Genomic DNA, 26,305 nt, shown 5'->3' on the forward strand with positions numbered 1-26,305 from the left:
AAGACACGCGAAAATGTTCTTACCTATGTGTACGAGTACAATAACTAAAAAGTAAAACAGACTAATAAGTGTCCAGTTGACTCAGTTTTAGTGAACGTTAATATTCATGACCGCAAAGGCTCTTTGAAGTTAAAGAGAAATTCTGGCTGTTTTGGCTCAAATTTCTCGGGTACCATCCCCGCTTGAGGAATTTAAGCCGTTTACAGTATTAATCTTTTCGGCGTCTCCTCCAAAGTTTAATTAAAAGTTATTATGGCATAAATAAACGAAATTACTTCCTGGAAATTGTTCTGCCTGTTTGTTATTATCGACTTTTTACGTGATACAAAGGAATAAGTTCTCCATTTGATATGTAAATGGTCGCTACTAAAGAGATCTGTACATACTCCGAATACAATAGGAATCATTTACAGATGCATCATTGTATCATCCTGAAGAATTAACTTGGGACTTAAGAATGAGAGGATTATGTTTGAACGTTTCCTACTAATAACTCTGTAATAGGTTAGTTAGTAGTAGTATCAGGCGTTATTTGTCGGCTCCATAAAGTGACGATGAAATTACTTAGCAACGATCCGCTACCAACATTTATGATGTTAAATTTTGACCCATACAATATGCACCAACCTTTCTCTCACTTAGAATACGTGGGAATACAAAAATAAAATATTCACAGCATACCATCACCAATGTGTATTGCTCCAAAACGGAGCATCAGCAATGTAATATGACTTCACGACGATTAATTTTCACGATTTTAGATATATCTTTTTAGATATATATGCATAATATCACCCTACAAATCAGTTTGTACGAGTACACCGCTGTCTTAGGGCAGAAATAAGTGTCGCAAGACTCAAAATATTCCTTAGTTTGTTTAGGTATTCTTTTACAAGCCTCACAAAGATGTACAGAAACAAAGGTGGAGTGGCTAAAAGCATTATTTGCCAGCTAACCTTAGGAAAAACAGAAAAACAACAAAGTAAGACAGTATAAAGAGACCTATTAACATAATTGTATTATTTGCATAATAGTACTATTTACATAATTGTAATGCTAACTTATTTTTTATAATAGAAATAGTAAACTTTCAGTCGTTTTGATGGTAAGTGGCCATTGTCGTCAAGTACATACGTGATTAATCCCAAATAGGATTGGATTTCTACCTGAGGTCGGCATCAGACACGTTGTTGCCCCTAAGGACTAAGATGAAATGGCTTATATAATTGTCCCTATCTCATCTATACTAATAATATAAATGTGAAGAGATTGCTTTTTGTTTGAACACGCTAAACTCTGAAAGAAGAAAAAAAATTGATAGACTATTCACTCAAACTTTAGACTATACACTCGTAACATTGTAGTATTCTTACGAGTATTATATTAAAATGCGGGGAAAACTGCGGCACACAACTTATACTTAATAAGTAAATTTACATTAATTCAGAGCAAATTAGCTGCAACGGATAGACAGACAGACGAGTAACCTGATAACGGTTCCGTTTTGACGTACCTACCTACAGAACACTCAAACGACAATATATTATGTGAAGCTGGTAGAACCCTTTGTGATGGACTCCGGCGGCACCACCGACACACCTATTTCTGCCTAATAACAGCAGTGTTAGGCGCTGCTGTGTTCCGTTTTGAAGGGTGTGGTAAGGGAGAAATACTTTCCCGAGGCGTTTCAGCTTAGTCCTCAGGGGTAGCGGCGCATCTGTGGCCGATCTCAGGTAGGAATATCTAATCCTATCTGGGGTTGATTACAGATGTCCATGGGCGGCAGTAGCCACTTACCATCAGATGCTACTCGTATATTATAAAAAAAAAACTTTACGTAACGTTTATCTGCATCTATCAGTAAATAACTTCTTCCCTAATCTTAAGTGGACAATAAGAAACTTTTCTTCCCCGTAATCGTTACGTAGAATATAAACAGTTTCTCGCAATTAACAGTCGGGAAGTAGTTAGTTGCGATAGCGCCAATACCTACAGTGTTAACTGTTCAACGATAAAACTTTACTTCTTTGCTCGTTTACCGGATAATTTTGAGATCATTTACTGTTAAAATAACAAGTGTAGTTTTACTTTTAAAATTGTGTAAGTAATTATGGTTGACAGTTACAGCTGTTTACCGTGTGTATATAAATCATTATACATAGTTACAGGGTATTTGTGATATAGACATGAATCATTCCGAATTTGTTTTAATTAAAATTAGAATACACCTATTTTACTACCTGAAACTTATATAAATTGTATAAAAAGATTTGAATTTGCAAAAAATTGATATGATAATGAATTGTACGACTTCTATATCTAACTTAATTAAAGTGAAAAGTAACAGAATAATGAGTAAAAGAACAAAAACTTGACTGCTTAAATTCTAGCGTAAGTTACAACTACAATTTAGACGAGTCCAACGACACATAATATTTTAAAATCCGTTAAGCCGTTTGTACTGAAAGCGTGCCGAAGAACTCAATTTTTCATTTTTTAGACCACAACCTTCATACATATACTTAAATACATACGCTCAAAAACCTTCAACTTCCGCAATCCGCAGTACAAATACGTAGCCTGTAATACAAATCCAAAAAGTAATCCCGGAAAAGCAATTGTGTCGATCCGGAAAACAGTAATTTAAGTTGGAGCTAAAGTGCAATCAGCAGAGTTCAAGATGTTTGATTTGAGCGCGTCGTTAAATGACGCAATCGAACCATTTACGTTAGCTGCACTCCAGTTGGTCCGAACAAACTGCTTATCTTGTTTACCTTGTGTAACTTAAAGTAAATGTAGTTTTACGAGAAGATTCTTTACATTAAATTACACATTCGTTGTAAAGATACGATATGAGAATATTGCTTAGAAATCAATAAATGTGTTTACAACAAAAATTAGTTTTGTACTTTTAAAAACTAAAAAAATACATCAAATCTACTGAACTCGTGAAAGCTAATTTACACGAACCGGTACTCTTATAGCTAATTCATCTACCGACTTTGCCATCATATTACCTATAAGGTTAAAAATCCATAAGTATGACGGAAAATGCAAAGTGGTGACCCTAAAAACGACAGTTGAAGTTAAATCTAAAGTACAATCACAAAATACTTCAAAATGTTTGATTTGTTTGTTGACATTAACTAGACTTCAGCGATTTTCAACAGAAACTGTGGTTATCTTTATTTGTTATCACTTTAATTTTGTAGATTAGTAATAGTTTTACTAACACTCTCTAAGGTAATTAGAGAGGAGATTCGTTTTAAAATCTAGGAACGTTGCTAAGTGGCGTAATCTTTAGAAGTTAATTGCAGACGTTCTCTAAGGATCCTGAGGGTAAACTTGTATTAAAGAGTATTAAAGAGTATCAGTAGTATTCGTAGAGTATAGTTTATGTCCGAGCGAGCAAGGAATCTACACGGCAGTAGGTTATCTTTATTTGTTAACTCAACAACTAAACTTTATGGTTCTTCGGATGGGGACAACGACTTGGTAAAATTTATAAAGGAGGGAGGGGTCCTCCCGACTTACCGATAACTTTAATCTGAAATAAGTAGAAGTCCTGACTAGATTCTAAAGGTTCAAAAATATTTATGATTGCGCAAGTTAGGTGTAATAGAAATAATGAATCACTTGATTTCACCATGAAGGTAACATGGTAGCAGTTATCCTGAGTACACGCCCTATCTATGAACCCGAATTTGATTAGCGCCTAATTGCCCATACCTATTGTATTAACTCTTCTCAATTTTGAGAAACGATCCATACTTGGAAATGGAATGTGTTAACGATGTCCAACATGAACTATAAAGTTCAGAACATGGACTTTAAAGTTCATTTAATTAGAAGTTAAGTCAGGCGACCCGAGTTCAGAACTTGGTGTGGGGAAGCGCTTAGAGTAGCGCCGGAATCAAACGATTTGCGCTAACAACATTCCAGATAACTCCACAGAGACTAGGTTATCTCTGTTTGTAATCCCTGTAACCTAGTTTAGATCTAGTAAGATTCTAATGCATATAATAAGATGTAATCTAAGTAGGATTGCCTTTGTCGTACGTATAATGGAGACACACATTGACAAATTAACAAACACGTAGACCCAGAAACGAAATCTAAATTCATCATTTACAAAATATATCTGTCTGCCCGGGGATTGAACCCGGAACCAGCGCGTCGGACCGGTATGGTAACCGCTCCGACACGTGAGTCATTTTATAGTACAGATTAAAGAAACGCATAATTAGATTTTGTGACGATACAAAAAATGCAAGACCCAGTTTAAGCGAAGCACACTTCAGTTTATGCCAAGAGAACTCGGGGTTAGCTGCGAGATTTTGTTACATAACTTTCTATATAATGCAGTTCACCTGTTGTTACAAAGTAGGTGGTTAGTAAAATACTTGTATCATACGTCATCATATAATTATATCGTAATATACACTGTTTTATAAAGAAAGGTACATAAATATTTCGTTGAACACGACCTTCATTTGAACAAAGAAATAATATTATGCTATAAATACTAAAGAAAAATTTACACCTAAAGTCCTAACTCTGCTCTCGGTAAATACACAAAACATACATAAAAAGAATGAAATCTTTCTAAAAATAATACTCGATAACTGAAGTCCTACCTACACCTTTAGGACTACCATGAGTTTACAAAAGTATTACTCGCTAGCGACTGCGTAAAATAAATGTATGAAAAATTGTACAGCGCCTCTGGTGGTTACTCGTAGAACTAAAATCCGTAGTGACGTATAAAACCTCGATACGTAAAAAGCCTATCGAAATCAAATCGCTAGCGAATGTCATTATGATCTATTGCCATACAAATTCGGTCCCATGAGTCATTAATTTGACAGACGTTGTCAAGAAATACCGTAACGATAGTAGTTATGTTATTCACTAGCAAAATGACAATAGTTTTCTATTTACCGTTTCTATAGTGGCGTTTCTATGCCAACTCATGGTAATGCTGCTTACTACTGTTAAACTGTAACAAAATAAAAGTAAATCACAAAACTAAGGGACTATATCACACCATAAAATGCTTTCTGTGTATTTCAACACAGTCTAAATATCTACAGTACTAAATATCAATTGCGCAAATAACTTTTCTGAGCGGGATATTCCCGTTAAAGATAATCTTGTTATGACCCACGGGAACTAGTTTAACCGTAACCGAGAGTGAGTTAAAATAGCGAAATGCAATAACTTCGTTGATATCAAATCCCCCGTGAGCAATAAGAGTCACAGTAAAAGAGGAAAACAAATCTTATCAGTATTATAAAGAATATTTATTTTATGGGATCTGTGTTCTGGCTTGTTACTCGTATAAGCTTGTGATTATTGTGACACTTGTTTATTCATATAATAATTAATAACACTTTTAAAATCAACATGAATTAGCTCCTTTATACGTTTAATTATGTAAAAATTATGTACTTTAAAATTATAAACGATGTTATTCATGTGATATGATACTTTTGACAAAATTTAATATAACTAAAAAGTTTCATTACCATTGTGTATGAAATCACACTAACATTAGTAACATAGCAGTTACTAATTTTGAAAAGCGTCGACTTTTGATTCTGCTTCATCAAAACCTGTGTTCACTTTAGTTATTTATTTACATACGAGTATATGGATTAACTTGAAATAAATAAAAACTAGTTACTTAAGCTATTGAATACAATGTTCATGTTATGTTTGTTTATTTTTCCATCGCCTACAATCGCAGTTGAGTCAGTTAATCTGAAAGACTTTAAGATTCCCGATCGTAAAGAAACGGGATTGAATGAGGTTTTTTAAGAGATACTTTGTTTCCTCTTCAATTTATACCATCGTCATGCCGCATTGCTGTTAAGAAAACAACTTTTTAATTTGCGAAGGGATGTTGAAACATTGTCGGCTTTGGTCACAAGTTTTATTCTTGTGTTTATTTTTTTAAAATCTACAATGTTGAAAAGGTATAAAAGGCTTAAAGAATGGTTAAAAGTGTAACAAGAGACGATATATAAAATAATTAAGAAATTAATCCTAATTATAAGCACATTAGCCATTAAAATTAAGTTATTATCATGCGAAATTGAAGTTTGGAACAATTAAGTCAGTTTTTTTGGACAGTGTAATATTAATATAATTCAATAATTATTCATTGAACTAATATTAACTTTGGACAATGTAACACGCTTTGGTGCTTATGAGATTTATGTAACTCCATATTATCTATAAGCCTACAAATACACGTACACAGTGTCAATAACATTTTTTCTTAATCTTCCGAATCTGAAGCCTTTAACAAGATAGAATATAATTATACCCATGAAAGTCTTCATAATCTTTAGGGGCGGTCTCATCGTTTATATTTCGTTAAATATTACTCTATAAAGAGAAGTTATGGCAGTTTATCGTTAGCTAAGGCATAAAACGTTTAACACAAGGATTCTGGTGGAACGACCAATAATTCAACGGTGCATAAACTCTGCCTAATCATCCTGAACGTTTGATAAATGTGCTTTCTTTCCTTGAACGGTGAACTGTGCGTTTAATTTAAGGGATTCGATATTAAATCGTCTGAACAGATGTCTACTGATAATAATCATTGATCATTTAGGGATACAATTAACTCTCTTTTTAATTTCCTTATTTCACAAGAAAATAACACATGTTTGTCTTATTTGACAATAATATTTGTGTTATTAAATTAAAAAAAAAAAGTTAATATTTTTTTGCGATTTATCTCTGTATAATAATTAATGTGATATAAATTTGCGGAAAATTCGTCAGTATCATATGGATCGAAAATAATCTATGATCTTATTCTAAAAAACACACATAATATTATAGAGTATGAGAAACTACTACCATACCGCCTGTTACACACGAAACCAGAGTGAAACGTCTCTAATGACACTACTCGTATCACATGCCACAAAAAGTAACAAACTAACGCCACATCAGGGTAAAAAGATGAAAGAAAGGAAAAAACGCAGGAATGAAAACACGCCGTCTTAAGACAAGTTACGAGTGAAAGGGGAAACGCTATGCGAACCCATTATACCTCCTGAGAGCCGAGATGTGTGCTGCCGGAAAATTGCAATCCTTAGTCATCGAGGGCCGGCCGCGAGATTTATAGTGAAAGATAGATTTTTATCTTTCCTTAGGTTATGAGGATGTAACTTGTTATAATATTTTCGGGTTATATCTGATCGTGAGTACATTCTTTGTAATTGGGTGCGAAGGTTTATCTTATGTGGGAGTACCGAAAAATGTTAGGTGTATTTTTTTATTTATTCCTATTTTTTGTTACAAATATTGTTATTATAGTATCTTCGAATAGTTTCTCTTTAATAATATTGACCTTTCCGTCCATAAAGTCAAATTGATAATATGTCTTGGGCCTACTAAAAGCTATCTCATTAATTTCATTGCCCACATAATAAAGTGATGTGTGCGACCCATTAATCGGACTCCCATTAGGGAGAAAAACATTCGGTTTAAAGAATCTTTATTGTCTTAAGAAATTACAAAATTTCACTTACAAGACAACTTATGCTAACTTATGAATAGGTTTGTTACAGTGAGCGTGCTTATGATATGTTATATATTATATACATATTTATTTATATATTACCTAGAAGCCATCAGCATTGTTTTGAATTTTTGAATTTTATGTATATTAATGTTGTTTTAAAACTATTAACTAAATTATATATTTATATTTTCTATTACATATTTCATCACTTTCTTTTTAAATATACTTATAGGTTTAATTTCTTTTATATCTTTTGGTAATTTATTGTAAATTTTGGCCCCTTCAAACATTAGGTTTTTAGATCCATATCGAGTTCTAGGGAAAGGTAAGTTAATATTTTCGGCATTTCTCAGTTTTTTATTATGTGTCTGATAGTTTTTGGTGAAGGTTATTTCAGAATGTATTTTATTGTTTATGATTTTATGTATTAGTAGTAGTGTTTTATATGTGTACATTTGTTTTAAGTTTAGCAATTTTGTTTTGGCATATAGAAATTTTGAAGATGTTAAGTAGTCAAAATGAAATAACACCTTAATTATTTTATTTTGAGTTATTTGCAATCTTTTAAGATTTGATGGTGCTGCAGTTCCCCATACTTCTATCAAGTATTCTAAATGTGGCTTGACTAGGGAATTGTATACGTTGTAACAAACTTGTTTTGGAAGACAACTAGCAATATTTCGTAGACAACCTGTGATCGGTGTAATTTTTGATTGTACGCTGTCTATATGTGCCTTCCATGTTAGTCTTTTATCAAGGATCAATCCTAAGTATTTTTCAGAGTCTTTTATTTGTATGGGTTGTTTATTTATGTTTAATTCTAGGGTTTGATCAATTTTTTTATTTTTTGCTGAGATTATTGTATAGCTAGTTTTAGATATATTTATAGAAAGAAGATTGTACTGAAACCATTCAAAAAGTAAATCTAAGTCATTTTGAGCTTTTTGCATAATGTTCTGAGCTGAATTTCCGAAATAAAAGAGACATGTATCATCTGCATATAAGGTTAGGTGACCGTGTAGTTTAACTTTATGAAGGCTGTTAATATATATAAGAAAGAGCAATGGGCCCAGGATCGATCCTTGAGGGACGCCGAAATTAACGGGTGATGGGGAACTTTCATATTTCTCAATTTTAACTAATTGATATCTATTAGACAAATAAGACTCAAGAATTTTAAATGCTTCTCCTGTAATTCCTATGTTATGAAGTTTATTCAACAGTAGGCGATGACTGACCGTATCAAACGCCTTTTTTAGGTCTACATATATAACTAGTGCAATGTTTTTAGCATCTATATTGTTTTTAATTTTGGTGATAAGGTCTATGGTGGCCGAAAGGGTGTTGCTTTTTCTCCTAAATCCGTATTGCCTTTCAAAGAGATAGTTAATAGAGTCTAGATAAGATATTAGTCTGTCATAAATTATTTTTTCGAAAATTTTGGAGAGAACAGGCAATACTGATATGGGACGAAAATTCCCAGGTTCAGACTTTGATCCAGATTTATGTATTGGGGTTACTTTTGCAACCTTAAGAGACTCAGGAAATTCACCTTTTAGTAAGCATTTATTTATACAATCAGCTAGTTCCTTCGCGATTAAATCTTTAATGCATTTTAAACTTTTTGTATTTATACCATCTATACCTGCGCTGACATTAGAGTCTAGATCTGATATAATTTTTATTACTTCTTCTTTATTAGTAGGACTTATTGAAGAAAGAGCATGTTGAGAAAATTGATGGTCAAATAATGCATTAGAGTACTCTGTATGGTATTTTGTAGGGATATCGTTACTTAATTGTGCACCTATAGTTGTAAAATAAGTATTGAAATGTTCACAAATTTGTTTAGGATCAGTTATTGTTTTATTTTGTATTTGAAGTTTTTGGGGGATAAATTTGGATTTGATTTTATTTTGGGATAGTGAGTTTATAAGGCTCCACATTTTTCGCGGATTTTTATTACATTTTTTGAAGGCGTCGTGGTAATATTTATTTTTAGTTTTATTAATGCTGACGGCTAATTTATTTCTTTCATGTATAAAATCATTTCTAATTTTCTTGTTTTTTGGTTCTTTTTTCATTTTTTTCCATAGTTGATTCCTTGTATGTATTCCATTTATTATAATTTTGTTAATCCAGTCATCTTTAGGTAGATTTAATATCTTAGTTTTTTTTATTTTACTTTCTTTAATTACTGCTTTAATTTTTTCTTCTAGGTTTGTGTATATATGGTCTTCGGTGTTAAGTTCTTGGTTTTTTAAAAGTATATTATTTAGCTTCTTATAATCAATTGCATCATAAGTAATTTTAGTTTTAGTTTTAATTTTATGTTTTAGTAGTTCCAAATAGATCTGTTTATGGTCCGCCATTGCAGAGTCTATTATATAAAAATGAAAATTATCCTGAAGGTTTGTACATATGTGATCCAGTAACGTTTTGCAGGTGTCAGTTTCTCTGGTGCAATAACTTTCCTCAATTTTATTAACGAATCTGTAGCCGGCTTCTTCAATTACAGTCATATATCTAGACGTTACTGGATCTCTTGATAGTAAATTGATATTAAAGTCTCCGAAAATAATAGCCCTTTTATATTTTTCAAGCTGTGTCTCATATATTGTCAAAAAATCATTTATATTTGTTCTACCAGGTTTATAAATTAAGCCTATGTTTAGTGACATTTTTTCTAAACATATCCAAAGGAAGTTGTTACCATTGGTGTATTGTGTGTCATTGTCAATCAGCGAGTGTTTTATGCTGTTGTGAACAAATATTGATACACCACCCCCTATAGCATTGGACCTTATATTATAGTGATGCTTATATCCGTCTAAATTCAAAAGTCTTGCTTCATTTTCGGTTTTGATCCATGTTTCTGTTAATAATATTAAATGTGTAGTTTTTGGAATAGATTTAAGTATACATTGCAACTCGTCAAATTTACCTGGTGTAATAATACTCCGGACATTGGCATAAAGGAAATTTAGTGAACTTGTACTTGAAGTTATTTCTTGGTAGCTGTTTAGGAGAATATAACTTGACTGAGCACTCTGAGTAGGCTTGCTAACGTTGGTTGATTGGTTGGTTGCCGGAATTAGTTTTTTGGCTGCTGAGTGACTATTTTTGGTGTCCCCTTGATATATTTTATGGTGAGGTTTTCTTCACCGTTTTCATGTCGCTGCAACAATTCATCTTTAAGGCGATTAAGGTAGCTACGCTGGTTGTAAGTTTGGTCTGAATATAGTTTGATGTTATTTTCGATGTTGTTTCTCTTGCGTAATAATCTCATAACTATTTGATCGGACTCAAAACAGGCCTTGAGTGGACGATTTCTACCAGCGACATATTTGCCTATCCTGAAAATCTTTAATGGTTGTGGGCAGTTTTTCTCTATACTATAGGTGACTTTCAGTACCTCGTTAGTATCGTAATTAATTCGCTCAGTAATGTTAGTATGCGACGATTCAGGTACACCAATAATAATAATATTTTTCTGCCTCTGAGTACGTTCTTGCATTTCAGTAAGAAGATCCTCGTAGGTAAACGGGGTGTTTTGTGGTTGAGTTAATGGTAAGTGCGATTTTTTTGTAAGATTTACCTCATCTTGCAGATTCTTTATACTATTTTCATTTTTCATACAGTAACTTCTTAGATTTTCTAATTCAGCTTTTATTATATTTTGTTCTTCAGCTACTTTACTACATTTAAGAAAGAAAAGTGAGGACATTTATCTAGAATTGTCATTTGAATTGAATTAAAGCTTAGATTTATATGAAGGTCAAGTACATTACATATCATACAGAAGGTGGTAGAACCCTTTGCGGTTCGACTCCGGCGGCACCACCGCCACACCTATTTCTACCTAATAACAGCAGTGTTATGCGCTGCTGTGTTCCGGTTTGAAGGGTGTGGTAAGGGAAACAGTTTTTTCCGAGGCATTCCAGCTTAGTCCTCAGCAGTAGCGGCGCATCTGTAGCCGACCTCAGGTAGGAATATCTAATCCTATCTGGGGTTGGTTACAGATGTCCATGGGTGGCAGTACCCACTTACCATCGGGTGGAGTGCAACTCCTATATTATAAAAAAATACATGGTTCTTGGTGTTTCTATTAGCGATGTTGTCTTCCTTATCTCTATGGATGTTGTAGTGTGTAGTGATGCTTTTTGTTTGTCAAGATATTGGTTGAAGCTAAATCTACTTCAAATTTATAAAATTTCAACCCAGATGTTACAATCTAATCGAAAATTGATCTTGTTACGCTACCATTGAGAAAGTATATAACTAAGTCTGTTTAGATAGAGGTTAGTACGGCGTTAGTAATTAGTTAGTATACTCTAAACAACTGCTTTTCTTTGAACAGACATTATACCATTTATATTTGGTTTAAGAAGAAAACGACCCTTTTTATATCCAACCAAAACGCTTGAGTTTCTTTGCTGATATGGTGGTACCATTAAACTTTCCTTTTGTTAGTTCTTTACAAAGTCCGAAAGTCCACATATAACATGTTCGATCAACGCCGGAACGACGTGTCACGGTTCAGTGCACACTTTGTGTCCGGATCGTTTTCTAAGTGGGCGAATTGCAATGTGCAATAAATTTCTCTTTACTAAAGCCATATCAGAATGATACACGAATCATGTAAAGAGTAGATATTGTAGAATATTTTGTAAATATATAAGAATAGTACTTTTAAGAGATAAGGTAAATATAATAATTACTAATTAACATTAAAGAAAAAAAGCTTTCTAAATTCAGAGAACATTACGTGAAATATACGAGTATGTAGATGTTATTGACATACAAAGACGTATACACAAATACCCAGACCTAGAACAGATATTTAATTCATTATTTATTTGTTTGTGTGGCCAAGGATAAAAGCCTTTTAGAGCCTTTATCTAGTTTCTGCTAACTTTGGTAGAGGTTAGTAAGATGTTGGCGTGATATGAGATGACAATAGCCTCATTACCACTTTATATTTCTCAACTGTGCGAGAACTCATTATATCGCTGACATTTTTTAAAGAGATCTTGGAATAAAATGTTCGATCAATGTCGGAACGAAGTCCCGGTTCAGTGCGCGCTTTGTGCCGAGATCGTCTTCTAAGTGGATGTATTGCAATGTGCAGTAAATTCGTAGGAATTGGAACTGTAACCGGATACTACAGTCATGTCATACAGACAAGATTGTAGAAAATATTTTAAAAGTTCCAGATGAAATTAAATGTTACTTTTTATATTTACTAAGTTATTACACAACCGTTAGGTTGTAACTGTAAGCCTCAAGGTTTATCAGTTTAATAACGTATTGACTGAAATAAATCACATTTTATTATAATACTTCATGACATTTCTTTAACCTTAGATATTATACTCGTAGAGAGTGAAATGATCTACTGTGCAGACAATACATAATTTATCCAATTAAGATATGGAATACATAGTCCTGTAAAACAGAGTTGGGTTTTATTAAATCAATATTTTTATGAAGTTTGTTTTGTAATTCTCTCGTGTTTAATTACGTACAATCCTGTTCTTATACCTACATATCGAATGGTTATACAGTAACATAATTAAGTGCATACTACAGCCCAAAGTTATTTATCCATCCATCATTCCTTTTTAGGCATATATAGCGTAGTCATATATTTGAGTGAAACCCTTTTAACGCTAACAGAACCAGTAATTGGTCTCCCACAATTGCCAGAAGCCCGGAACCTACTCGATTGCACCCCTACAATGCAAATCTAGCAAAACATGAATACGGATATCGAAAGCTTTTAAACCAAATCGTCCCCATGAGGTTCATATGCGAAACTAACAGGTAAACATACCTTCCAAAGTAGTATTGAACATGATATTTAGACATTATCGATTACCCATCCTATCTGACACAATCTGACTTCGAATAATTCTGTTAATCGATTACCATCTACCTACTTACTCTGGTAATTCTAAATTTAAATGCTTCAAGTATACATATTTACCACATACCACTTATTAAAAAATATTATGATTACGATGTTTTCCTTCACCGTTTTAGCAAGTAATAATTAATTTCTAATACGCACATAATTTCGAAAAATCAGAGGCCTGCGTTGTGAACCTCGGACCCCTCGAACGAGAGGCCGACTTACTTAACCACTAAGGCTACCACTGCTTGCACTGTAATAACTAAAAACGTATAAACATATTACACATAAAAGCAAAAGTGGCAATATATCTCAATGTTGTTAATTTCAATAGTTTTAATTGCCGATACACGGAATACAAAAACATTTAAATATCCATTGAAAAATAAATCAGATTGACGCGTGCAATGTAAAGCGTTGTTTTTATTCAAACAGCATGTTTTATAGTACAGGATAATAATAATAAATTATTGTGTACACACAAGGGGAGTGAACCGGACGGTGGATTTTATCTCCGACCTGACCCAGTTGCAAGTAGGGTTGCGAACTCTGAGGGAGAGTTGCAAAAGTAGCAAAATCTGAAATTAGGGTCATTGCGACTGTAAGTTTTGATAAAACTTTTTACTCTTTAGAAGTTAAGTATTGAAAAATTTAAAAATCTGTGAGTTTAAAGTACTCGTAACAATCATTATTCAAAATGCTTATTTGATTACTAGAAACACGTTGAATTATAAATAATTTTGTAGTCTGTCTGCGACTTCTGATTATCTTCAAAATAATTCACCCTTTTACTAAAAACTATTTCATAAGTGATCTTGGCTGCAACAGTCTCTCTCACTTCTTCTCTCACTGGTAGGGAAGGCTTGGAGTTCGCTCAACACGCTGCTCGAATTCCGATCAGAAAAACAATCATTTTACTCAGCTATTTCACGTTAAACATATTATACCTATTACATAGAAGAATGTAAAGACGATGATACTTTGATTTTTTTTTTCACAATTAAATATTACCAAATTCTCATATTGTCAACCCTGATATGGAGATGTTGTATTAAAAGTGCAGTCTCCCGAGTTTACACTCCGAGCACCAACTATGCAATTACACCGTACATCGTAGTCATACTTAGAATCTTGGCTACATTCTCGCGTTATTTGCATAACTTACTTTATAAGTTGAACTTGAGGACGCTCTAGAGGCTTTTAGATATAAATATCTTAGACAGTAATACTACAATAGTTATACTAAATTCTGGTACCGTTTATCAATAGTTAAGCTTGAATAGGAAATTATTCATTTGTTTCAGTATTTTAAACACAGGCTCAATTGCAAAACAGAAAACACATTGCTCGAAATGGAATTAAAGTAGAATAAAGGTATAGTGCATATGAATCAGGTGAACTATCTAAAGGCTATCGTGTAGAATTAGTCTAAAGAAGACAATGGGTAGTACAGAATATCTAAGAAAATATGCATTATTTCACTTCATAATTATCCTCAAAATATCGCAAGAAAAAATATTTTTCACAGTTATCTGGATGACAAGCCATGTCCTGAATTTCACCTAGTGCGCAGGCACCCTTATTTACGAAAACAATGTTAATTAAAAACGAGACTATATAAAACAGAAACTTTATATTTGCTATTCATACAAATGTAGGTTATTTTAACAAGCAAACATAGCTGGGGAATACTTCTGCACTCATTTATTCATACGTAAGCTAGTGATGTCGAATATCCGACGCCATGCTCGTAACATCAATAGTTTTCACGTCAATAATTAAAAGAAAATTCGAAATGAGAACACGATAAAATCCCGTAGTGCCAAATAAACAGGCGAAATAGGCCAGTAGGTCAAGTTCGTTAAAAGAGGGGTCCAAATAAGGGACTTGTGCCACAGGAAATGAGTAGAGAGTGGCCACTTTCACGAGAAAATCATTACTCCTCAATGAACCAAGAGAAAGGAATAACATCCCAATGTTTTCCCAATGAAAATAAATTGATTTGATTTGCTTTGTCGAGTGCCGAATTGAAGAACGATTGTGACGAAGGAATTGGTCAGATAGATAGGTTTTATACGACTATAAGATAGTTGGATTACATTTGCTATTGATTCGAAATAAGTTATCACTAATTTACATTCATTGTGGCATTGCTTTAAATAAAAAGCACGAAGTGCGTTCGCCAAATTTGAGCCACACACATGTTTCATCTTTATTCATTCGTTGCGATGACCTGATGCAGATGGAAAGATTGATTTTAATATAATTGTGTGCAATGGATAATATAAATAAACACGATTTATTATCCAGTTGCCTACGTTTCCGACTTTTATCTCTGCTGGTAAGAACATAAACAACTTTGTCCGTTAAATTGTATTTGTTTTAACTCTATCGTAAAACAGTATTGCATTCGTGTAATCGTTTTAAATGTTATTGGACAAAGATATTAAACTCTTTTATATTGATTATATTACAGCTTTTTCTCAATTAGAATAACGGTATGTATATAACGGTGTATAAATATTATAGTACAAAAATAGTTAAAAAAAAATATTAACATTATCTCAACTAGGCATGCAATAATGCACGCCCATTTAAATATAGGATAACCAGATTATGCCAAGCGGAGAATTATGTCCGGCGTGTAAATTTCACAAAAAAATACACAACCATTTTCAGATGCTTACGACTTTTGTAAACATGTAACATTAGCAAAAACTCGAGCCCCCATTTATTCCACTCAAAAAGCGGACTGACGCGGATTTATCCTAATAACTCAAATGACTCGTTTTCAGCGCTCATAAATATCAACACGAGGTCATGTGAATGTTGTTCTCTTAAATTCGTGTTCAGCAAAAATGCGGAAACGTTGCAAAAAGTACCTACTGCGGTTTACACTGGCATTAGCGGAGAAATTTGCATACCAATTTCGTTGTGAGCTTAATCCCTTGATAACTATAGTTAACGGACCTATTAACTAAATACAAAACGAACATTTGTTAAGGTATAAATTTAAATCAAAATTTAAACGTGATAGTAGGTTAAGGATTGAAATAATGCTATAGGCGTTTAAGACGACTACGAGAGATTATTTATATTTCTACCGTGTTGACTATCTCATCATCAACCCATTACTGTCCCTCTGCTGGGCACGGGTCTCCTCTCAGAATGAGAAGGATTAGGCCATAGTCCACCGCGCTGGCCAAGTGCGTATTGGCAGACTTCACATACCTTTGAAAACTTTTTTTTGTTTAAGATTTCTCAGGTACGCAGGTTTCCTTACGATGTTTTCCTTCACCGCTTAAGCAGGTGATAATTAATTTCTAATACGCACATAATTTTGAAAAATGAAGGCCTGGGATTTGAACCTCGGACCCCTGACTATCTCTATGTACTTGATAATTTATTAATTCTATGATTTTTGTCTACGGGTATAAGTACACTTAAACAAAGTAAAGTTAGAGTTATTAACTTGCTCTTATTTAAGCCTAAAATATTTTGAAAAATATTGAAAGTACCAATGTCTTCAGAGCTTTTCCTGATCTTTACATTGCATTTCGGAGATTAAACTGCCCACAGGTAGAGAGTATAAAGAAAATTTGTGAACGTTAAACACACAAAACGGGTTCGAATTAAAAAGTACAATAGCACTTTTAATTAAAAGCACAATGGTTACCTCTTTTTGATTCAAAACCGACTTCGTATTGCAGTTTCTGTTCTAATAAAAGTAGAACAGGTTCAGGTGCTTATTGACTTTCGAAATAATGCAATAAAATTTGCTTTACAAATTGCACTCTGTTAAATGTTCTTTATCAATTGACGATGTGGAAAACTTAAAACTTTTAGTATAAATAAAATGTTCACTGTATTTGTTAAAAGATAGATACGATTGAAATCATGAAGCAGTAATGCATGGCAATCTTCTTTTACAGCTAGAGGTTGTGGCTGCTTTGGTATTCTTTTTCGCATGTATTTTGCAAGTCTTGTAAACGTGATCTGTTTTCTGTTTCTAATACATTTAACACATTCAGTAACTAACTTCATAGTCAGGTTTCTAAACATTTAACCTGCTTTTACATTAGCATTAACGATTATCTTCGAAGATAGTTTGGCCATTTTATATAGCAAACAGAACTATGGCATAGATGACACTCATCCTGAGAGACTACCGTCGAGATCCATCTCATTCTGAAAGAAGACCTGTACCTAGTAGGAGGTTAATACCTTAATGAATATTGCAAAAACATTTTTAAATTATCTTCCACACTTGCAAACTCATATATAACTTTTAAGTGCAGTACAGCCAGGTATTAAAAACTTTTTCTTCTCAACAATCTAACTTTCATATTTCCAATTTCAGACGCTCAGTTAGGTACAAAGTGCACCGCTCGCAAACCTAGATCCCGTCACGTTTTCCCTACATAGTAACTATCTACACTTATATCCTTACAGGGATACAGTTACTTATACCGGCAATTTCCAGGAATACAAAGAATATTGTTCCCGTTTCCGCTTCTACCAATTTTCTTCAGTTCACCTGCAATCTGCTGAGTTGCTTATTTAAGAATTTCCTGCTTCCAGATTCCTTCGGAAAACAAAAGCAGAAATCTAGCTTGTTTTAGTCTATGGTGCATTTTTGGAAAAATCACGTGTTTAATATAATTTGGTTCAAAAAGTCATTATTGCAGCAATCAAATATTTATAATTGTTTGTTTTCTGCATGTTTGTGTCTGCAAAACTTAAAAAGTATTAGGAGTAGTAGAATGGATTTTATACATGTTGCATTAATATAAAAAAAGGGTTTTATATATTTTTATTGTGAAAGTTTATTGCCTTCCCTAATAAGCAAAAATAAACAGTCACAGAAAAACATGGTCGGATTTAGGTAATACTCTGTAATATAAAGCGCAAAAATAAGTACAACCAAAGAAATAATAATGGCTTAAATTTTGGCAAATACAGAGTTAACTGAATTAAAAAGGTCATGAGGCCTTGTTTTATATTTCACACACCACGAATCCAGTCAGCAGAAGCTTACATAGATGGGTTGTGGACGTAAATTTATATAGCGTCGGTTAGTTCAGACTAAAGAGGCTATTTTGAAATCTATGCCCCGCTTTATGAATGTAAACCAAGAATGAATAGGTTATTTTTGGCCAGTCGTGTCATAATAACTCAGATCTTTCCATTTCATCGCGTGAAACACATAAAGACGTTTTATATTGTAATAACACGGGAACTAAACGAAGTAAATTGTCACCGTCAGTTATGAACGTTTTTATAACGCTTGCTACACTCACAGCCCCACACTAGGATTTCCTGTATCGTGGGTGCTATGGGCACACACAGAGACAAATACACAAACACGCAGACCCAGAAACAGAAACCTAAATTAAATATTTAGAAATCTGTCTGACCGGGGATCGAACCCGGGACCCTCTGCCCGTCAGACTGGTATGGTGACCGCTCCGCCACGCGGGTCGTACAAAGATTAAAATATCAAACGAGCATCACGCCAACCAAATGATAAGTGGTCACTGCTACCCGTGGGTATTCTACCTAAAGCTAATCACAGGTGCGTTGCCACTCAAAAAGACCAAGTAGCCACATATATGACAGACTAAGATAGTAGCTGACATCCACAACTTTCTACTGAAACAGAAGAACCAACAAATATATATTTTTTATAATATAGGAGTAGCAGACGAGCATTCAGTCCACCTGATGGTAAGTCGCTACTGCCGCCCATGGACATCTGTAATCAACTCCAGATAGGATTAAATATTCCTACTTGAGGTCGACCACAGATGCGCCGCTACCCCTGAGGAGTAAGCTGGAACGCCTCGAAAAAGTCTGTCTCCCTTACCACATCCTTAAAACCGGAACACAGCTGCTAACATTGCTGTTATTAGGAAGAAATAGGTGTGGCGGTGGTGCCGCCGGAGTCGAACCACAAAGGGTTCTACCACTTTCAATAGGTCAGGCGGTGGTGTTTCTGTTTAAACATTATACCTTACGTTTAGCTTTATATTAACAACTATCAAGAATGTAACTTCGAAAATTTTTATATGATTCAAATCATCTAAAACTCCTTGGATCCTTAGAACAAGGCGCATAATTTCTAAGCAGTAGTAAAGTACAATTTTTAACACAAATCTCTGAGACGATTTTAACCAAAGAAAGAGTTTTTCTATGCTATTCATACAAATTTAGCAACAATTTTATTCCATAAGCAACACATGACACCACATTAAACTCTCATAAAAATGGAGTTGGTACGTACTTTGTAGTTTTATTACATCTCAGTTTCTTTTATGGCAGCATTTGCAAGCTCTATATGGCGCTATATATGACAAGTTGAGAGTACATTATTTTTTTATAAACATCGCCACTTTACTTTATGTTAAATGTTCAGAGGAACATAGCATTATACTCGTACTTGGAATGGTTACCGAATATTTTTTTAATTTTCATTAGAAAAATATTCTTTATCGCGCATGCGGTAGAAGTTAAATGGTAATTTACGTTATACCTCTTTATGCCACTCTTTTTCCTTCCCTCGTCTCTCTCTGTTTGTGTATTTTTATATACAATTGTGTGCGTGATTTAGTACCGAGATGCGAGCAGATGAGCATCGTGCGCCGGCGTTTGTATAACCTCAATACTGAATACGTGTAAATTTTGTTAAAACTTGTTTTTTTCTACGTCATACGTAAATTATAATTTCTCATTATTGCACGTTGCAATTATGGATATTAACTGCAGTATTTTTATACACTTAGAAAAATAAATCGATTACAAACGTTTAATTTACAAATGATTCGAGTAGCCTGCTATACAACATAGTAATTAGATCTAGATTCTTGTAATGCAAGACATTTTCAAAATCTACTACTTTTGCACACCTTATTTAAACAACATTTGAGACATGTATAATAATTATACATAGTTTAAAAACTAAAAACCACGCTAAAATCGTACAAGGAAAATCGTTAATCCTGATTCCGGACAATCCTGATGAGGCGAATGGGATAAAATTATTAAAATAGTGTATTGTCACCGGTTCTTGACAATTGTTCAAAATTTTAAATTAATCGGACCGTTCAAAGTAGGTAAAAATCGAGTTCAAAGATTCCGTTACATAGACACATACAACCCAAGCTAATAAAAGCGTGGTAAAAACACAATTAATCCTAAAGAGAATTCAAAATTCAATTTTCTCCGACCACCGCCAAAACAATTAATGATTCGCATATTGGAACTGACCTGCATGACACTAACGTTGATTAAATTCTTCATAAAAATTGACAGGCTTTACGATAAAAATTACTCGTATTTTTATAACTAAAATTTATTTTATATTGGTATTCAATAGTAGTAGGAAAGTGGTATGACTGTTCATCTATAACAATTTTCAATTAGGTGTACTGCCTCAATTGGAGTATCTACGGGTAGTTCCAAAGCTTGACTGAAGATTAAAAGAAACTGAAACAAAACGCCTAAAAATGTCCACCTTACGACATACTTTAGACCTGAATTCTGTTGTATAAACGCTGTTGTTATCCACTCGAAGATCTCATTGAACAGTCCTTTAGACAAGTTCACGTCTCCTAAGTTAAAGTTAAAGTTTGTTTAACTGTAGTCACCTTGCTTGACTTTGCATGTTTACCAAATATCCCTGCCACCAAAAGAATTTTACCTAAAGCAGTAATCCCTTATTGGCCCTCAACGATATCTATGGAAAATAGCGTTCTTGAGGACCGATACCTGGCAACTAAGTTATTATAAAATAGCAGGGATAGTAATACCTATCGCAGCTAAGTCAAGTAGTTACACCACCGTAAAACTGTGTCAGAAAGTATAAAATTTCCATTACAAGTATAAACGAGTATGCTGCATGTACGAGTATAAACAGCGTATCGGCACAATCGGTTTGAGGCGTGGAAAGTGCTTGACATATTACGAGGAGCTCTCATACATCCTCTATGAATATGTTCCAAGTCTATACAAAGCATTGAACGGAATTCCGTACGCCACGACATCGACCCTGCACCCAACATCAAAGGGTTGAAAATTCAGTTAGCGAAGCGAGAATGCTGTCAGTGGCAGGGTTCAGTTTATTGGTTTCATATCGGTTTTCAATAAACACCGTTTTATCTTAGTTATTAAGCTTTCATTCTTGGTAACGTTGGTTGTATTAAGAATTCTCGGTGAGTAAAAAATGTGGCTGCTTTTTTCATATTTTTTCGCGCTTCCCGCACCTGCGTTGACATTAAGTTGATTAAAGATATAATGTAAAAGCTCTTATTTTGTGGTAATTTAGTGATTAATTATTTGCTTTTGGAGGAAATTACAGCTAATAATGTGATTGATTACCTTGAACCATAAACATCTAATACAGATAATTATAGGTATATAAGTATGCACATTAAAAAATATTATTTTGCAAACATCACATAATAATGCCATCTCTCACTGACACCTGACAACTGTACCCAACTACTCTCCCTTTACTGAAAAAACAGAGACATAAAATTAAAAAAAGATCTTAGTCTGTAGTCAGCTACATTTTATTTTCGTTCAATACCTAATTTTTATTTTTTAATATTTTTGTATGAATACGTTATTCGGATTAGTGGCCAACTCGTGTCATATATTTTTCAACCCATAAAACCTCCACGGTTTATCGACTGCTATCCTGAAATAATAACCGACAACCTGTCCTGCCCTCCGAAGCATGCAATTGCGCAAATTTTGCCACTAGCGATCAATCATCCAACTATCAACCGGGTCGACGTTGCTTAACTTTTTAGATCGATTGAGATCTACACAGTTTACCGAACTACCGTACGCTTCAACACAAATTTTATTTACGAAAAAAAAAACGCGTTCTACACTCACAGCCCAACACTAGGATTCGCTGTATTGTGACTCCTACGAACACAGACAAAAACAAATACACAAACACCTAGACCCAGAAACAGAAACCTAATTTAGTTAATAGTTTAGAAATCTGTCTAGTCGGGGATGGAACCTGGGACCCTATGTGCATCAGACCGGTGGTATGGTGACCGTTCCGCCACGCGGGCCGTCAAAATATATGGTGAGAAAATAAATTTAAAAAAAAAGTATTAAGTTAAGTGTAGCACCTTATCACCTTAAAATAAGCTTTACATTTTTAATTAGACAAACCATGTAGCAATGAATTAAGAACTTTAAATTAAACAACTCAATTTATTCATTAAAATTATTCAACGCAACACAGAGTTCGTGAAACTAGTAACAATTGCATCTGCATTTTGAATTAATTAAAGCGTTCATAACTTGTATTCTTGAGCTGTAGCATTTTAAAAGTTAGTTCATTATGAAAGAGGAGACTGGAAAGGATATAAAAGTAAACAATTAGAACTAGCACAATACGGCTAAGTTTGTTCTCGAGACAGAAGCGTTGTTGATACGGTCGTTTTCGGTTTAATTTGAAAACGGTTACGTACCCGATATTTGGTTTTTATATCGATATAGGAAACTGTTTTGTATATCGATATCAGAAGGAGCTTGCTATCAGTGTCGAGTTTCAGTTACGAACTATTAACATGATATCTCACCGCCTTATAATTGAAGTAAGTCATTAAATGGCTTAAACGGCTGAAAATTCTGTCAGCCATTTAATGACTGTCATGGTGTAATTTACACGGAACATGCCGACATGCGCAGTTAAGTGGTGCAAAAACCGAAATCGAAGAAAAAGTACGGAGAAATATCGTTTCATTCATAAATTATCTAAAAACTATTTTTTTTTTATATTGTTCAAACACATGATGACAGTGCCAATTTCAAAACTGGTTACAGACCGGCATGGTGACCGCTCCGCCACGCGGGTCGTCAACATGAATAATGAATAAATGGTATGTTTTTTTCGTTTAGATGTAAACTTTTATAACGGTTGGCTATATATTCTGTATCGATACAGTACGATATACATGAAAACAGTTTCTACTATACAGCACACCGGAACCGTGCCAAGAAGTTAGTGTAAAGTATTTCCAAACATTTTCAAATGCTCCAAGTTTCATTTACTAAAGGGCAGTGCAAACGGACTCGACTGGCATAGAAACGGAATTGCAAAGACGTCCCTTTGCACCCCTTACATAACTTTCAGTTACCAGGCATTTATGTAAGCCAATGTTGAAAGTTTACGCCATTTTATTTCTAACATGCATCGTATAAAATGTTTCGCACGGTCTCATATGTCTCTTATATTACTCTTGTTGCTCATATTTTTGGCATATTAACATATTTTCATACAATTAAATATAGCGTACGTATTTGCTTGTAAGGAATAGTGATAAAATATTTAATCATAGGTTTGTTGCTACCGTAACCGCGGGAATCTACCGTAATGTAAGGTTACAGTATCCTTTAGACTAGACGATAGCGTTACTCTTATAAGGTAGTGGATTAGTGGTGCTACCTACGTCAATAAAATCTTTATTTATTTTTTCAAAATAACGTAATTAATTTAGGCCTTTGTCGAAACACCTTATTAACATCTACATAGAATAACTATTTGTATGTAGACAAGATAAAATAAATTTTCATACTAAAAAAGGGAATGTTTAGAGAGGGCCTATATTTCTTAGATTAATAAAGAATTAATTGAATACAAAACTATTTTCATATTTGTCTGATGCAAGAATCAAGTATACATAGAAGATGCATTTTAGTGCCACTTCTATTATTCTCTGAAGCTAACAATAACTTCTCATTATTTATCTCTGCGACTTCTACAATGGGAGTTCAATAAAGTTTTTAACGAGGAAATCGAAAAGTCAATTTGTGTCTGTCCTACTTCTCACTGAATAGACAAATATAGCTGACGATATCACATATCATACATTACATAAAATACATTATGTATGGAATGATGTATTGGTTAAATGATCATGATGGTACATCATCATCATCATCCTTAATACAGAACATTTCAGAATTAATCTATTGTCATATAAAGTTTCTACCCACATCACCATCGACGCCCTAGACGCCACTATCTACGCACTAGAGACGGAAGGAGCGCAGACGCTAAGTAGGTACTGCCACTCGTCCTTACTAATATTATAAATCCGAAAGTAAGTCTGTCTGTCTGTCTCTTCTTCACGCCTAAACCACTGAACCGCTTTAATGAAATTTTGTACAAAGATAGTCTGAGACCCTAGAAAGGACATAGATTTATCCCGGAAATCCCACGGGAACTTGGGATGGCGATCTAAGATCGATTAATCGGAAAATCGATCTTTTGGACCAAAAAGACGATTATTTTAATCGATATTAGTAAGGTTTGAATCGCAAATTATGCATTTGATAAAGTGATAATCTTTAGCAAAGTTGTTGTCCCATTAAGGTTGCCCATGAAGGTTTCAGAGTTGGAACGACCAATTGTCGCCGGATGGCGCTACTGCCATTCCAATGAAGGTACGAATTTTAGACGCGGGCGAAGCCGCGGGCAAAAACTAGTCGAAAATAATCTATACTTGTAATTCTAACCACCTTTAATCATACCAGCCTAATATACCAAAGGAGTTTTATTAAACATCTCCACAATACATAGTAACACACATAATCCTAGTACATTTAATTTGTTACACAAATTCATATCCATTTTGCTAAAGATTTAGATAAAAAATAATTCATTGTAGAAAGCCTTGAGAGTTTCAGGAAGCAAAAACGGAATAGTACATAACTGAACAACGTTTATGAATATTACATGACGTTGTTTGCTCTCAATTTCAACTTCATTCGCAAAACAAAAAACTAAGTTTTTGTTACAGAAAGTGGATTCTCTCAAATGAGCCCTGATTTGGAACAGGTAAGGCAAAAGGGCATAAATTTCGTTCCAAAGTTCCTGAAGCGTATTTAAGTATATCGCAAACGTTGAAAAGGAAACATAATTAGGTATTTATTCGATGTCAGTTAAGAAAGTTAAAAGGAGTTCCATGTTAAGGACTTATATTTTCGCTTAAATTTCTAAATTAGATGAAGAAACATATAGACTACGAAACTCTCTGTACTCATAGAAATGTGAAAAGATTAAAATGTTATAGCTTATAAATTCAATGATAAGTCTCATCATAAATTCTTAACTCTTTTTTAACCGATTTCCCAAAGGAAGAGAGGTTATCTATTCGTCGCATATATACAGGGGGAATGTTTCAAATAGGCCTTCAGGGCCAAATCCGCAACTATAAGGATTAACGAAAATTGCTGAATGGATTTACGAGGCCGATTTTGATAATAAAAACTAAATCTGCATCATTACTTTTTTTAAATATTTCATTCCTCAGCCCTCCCGGCTGAGGAATGAAATATTTAAAAAAAGAGTTCATTTTGAAAAAATAAAATACACCTCAATATTATTCCACTATCTAATAGTGTCACTTATAAGGATCAAATTCTGGCAAGTTAGGAAGAAGTATTTTATGTTAAAAAATGGAGTACGGAATATCCTTAGCGTTTACGAAAAGAATATAAATAGGTAATATATGCAAGAAGGTATAACCCTAAAGTTCCATGGGTAAACTTAAAGCAGCAGAGACGGTTAGAAGTTTGCGAAATGCATTAACTACACGGCGGACGTTAACTTTGCAGTTTACATTCATGGTGTTTGAGTCTAACGTTATAACTTGCTCTGTATAAGTTTAAGCCCCACACTTTACACTGATGTATAACGTACCTATCTTTATATATATATATTTCTTATGTGCGTGTGTATGTCACTGAACTCCTCCTAAACGACTGGACTGATTTTGAGGAAATTTGTTGTGTGTGTTCAAGGGGATTTGAGAATG

The 26,305-nt window shown here is 33.8% G+C and overlaps 1 protein-coding gene across 3 annotated transcripts in view; it reads right to left on the minus strand.

Annotated features, from left to right (window-relative positions):
* Window positions 1-26,305, minus strand: part of LOC140748918 (protein unc-13 homolog B-like) — a 338,912-nt gene that overhangs the window by 179,219 nt on the left and 133,388 nt on the right. The gene's annotated exons all lie outside the window — the stretch shown is intronic.

Source organism: Epargyreus clarus, unplaced genomic scaffold (assembly GCF_041222505.1).
Source record: "Epargyreus clarus isolate Ecla_fem2 unplaced genomic scaffold, WU_Ecla_fem_2.2 ptg000017l, whole genome shotgun sequence".
Taxonomy (NCBI): domain Eukaryota; kingdom Metazoa; phylum Arthropoda; class Insecta; order Lepidoptera; family Hesperiidae; genus Epargyreus; species Epargyreus clarus.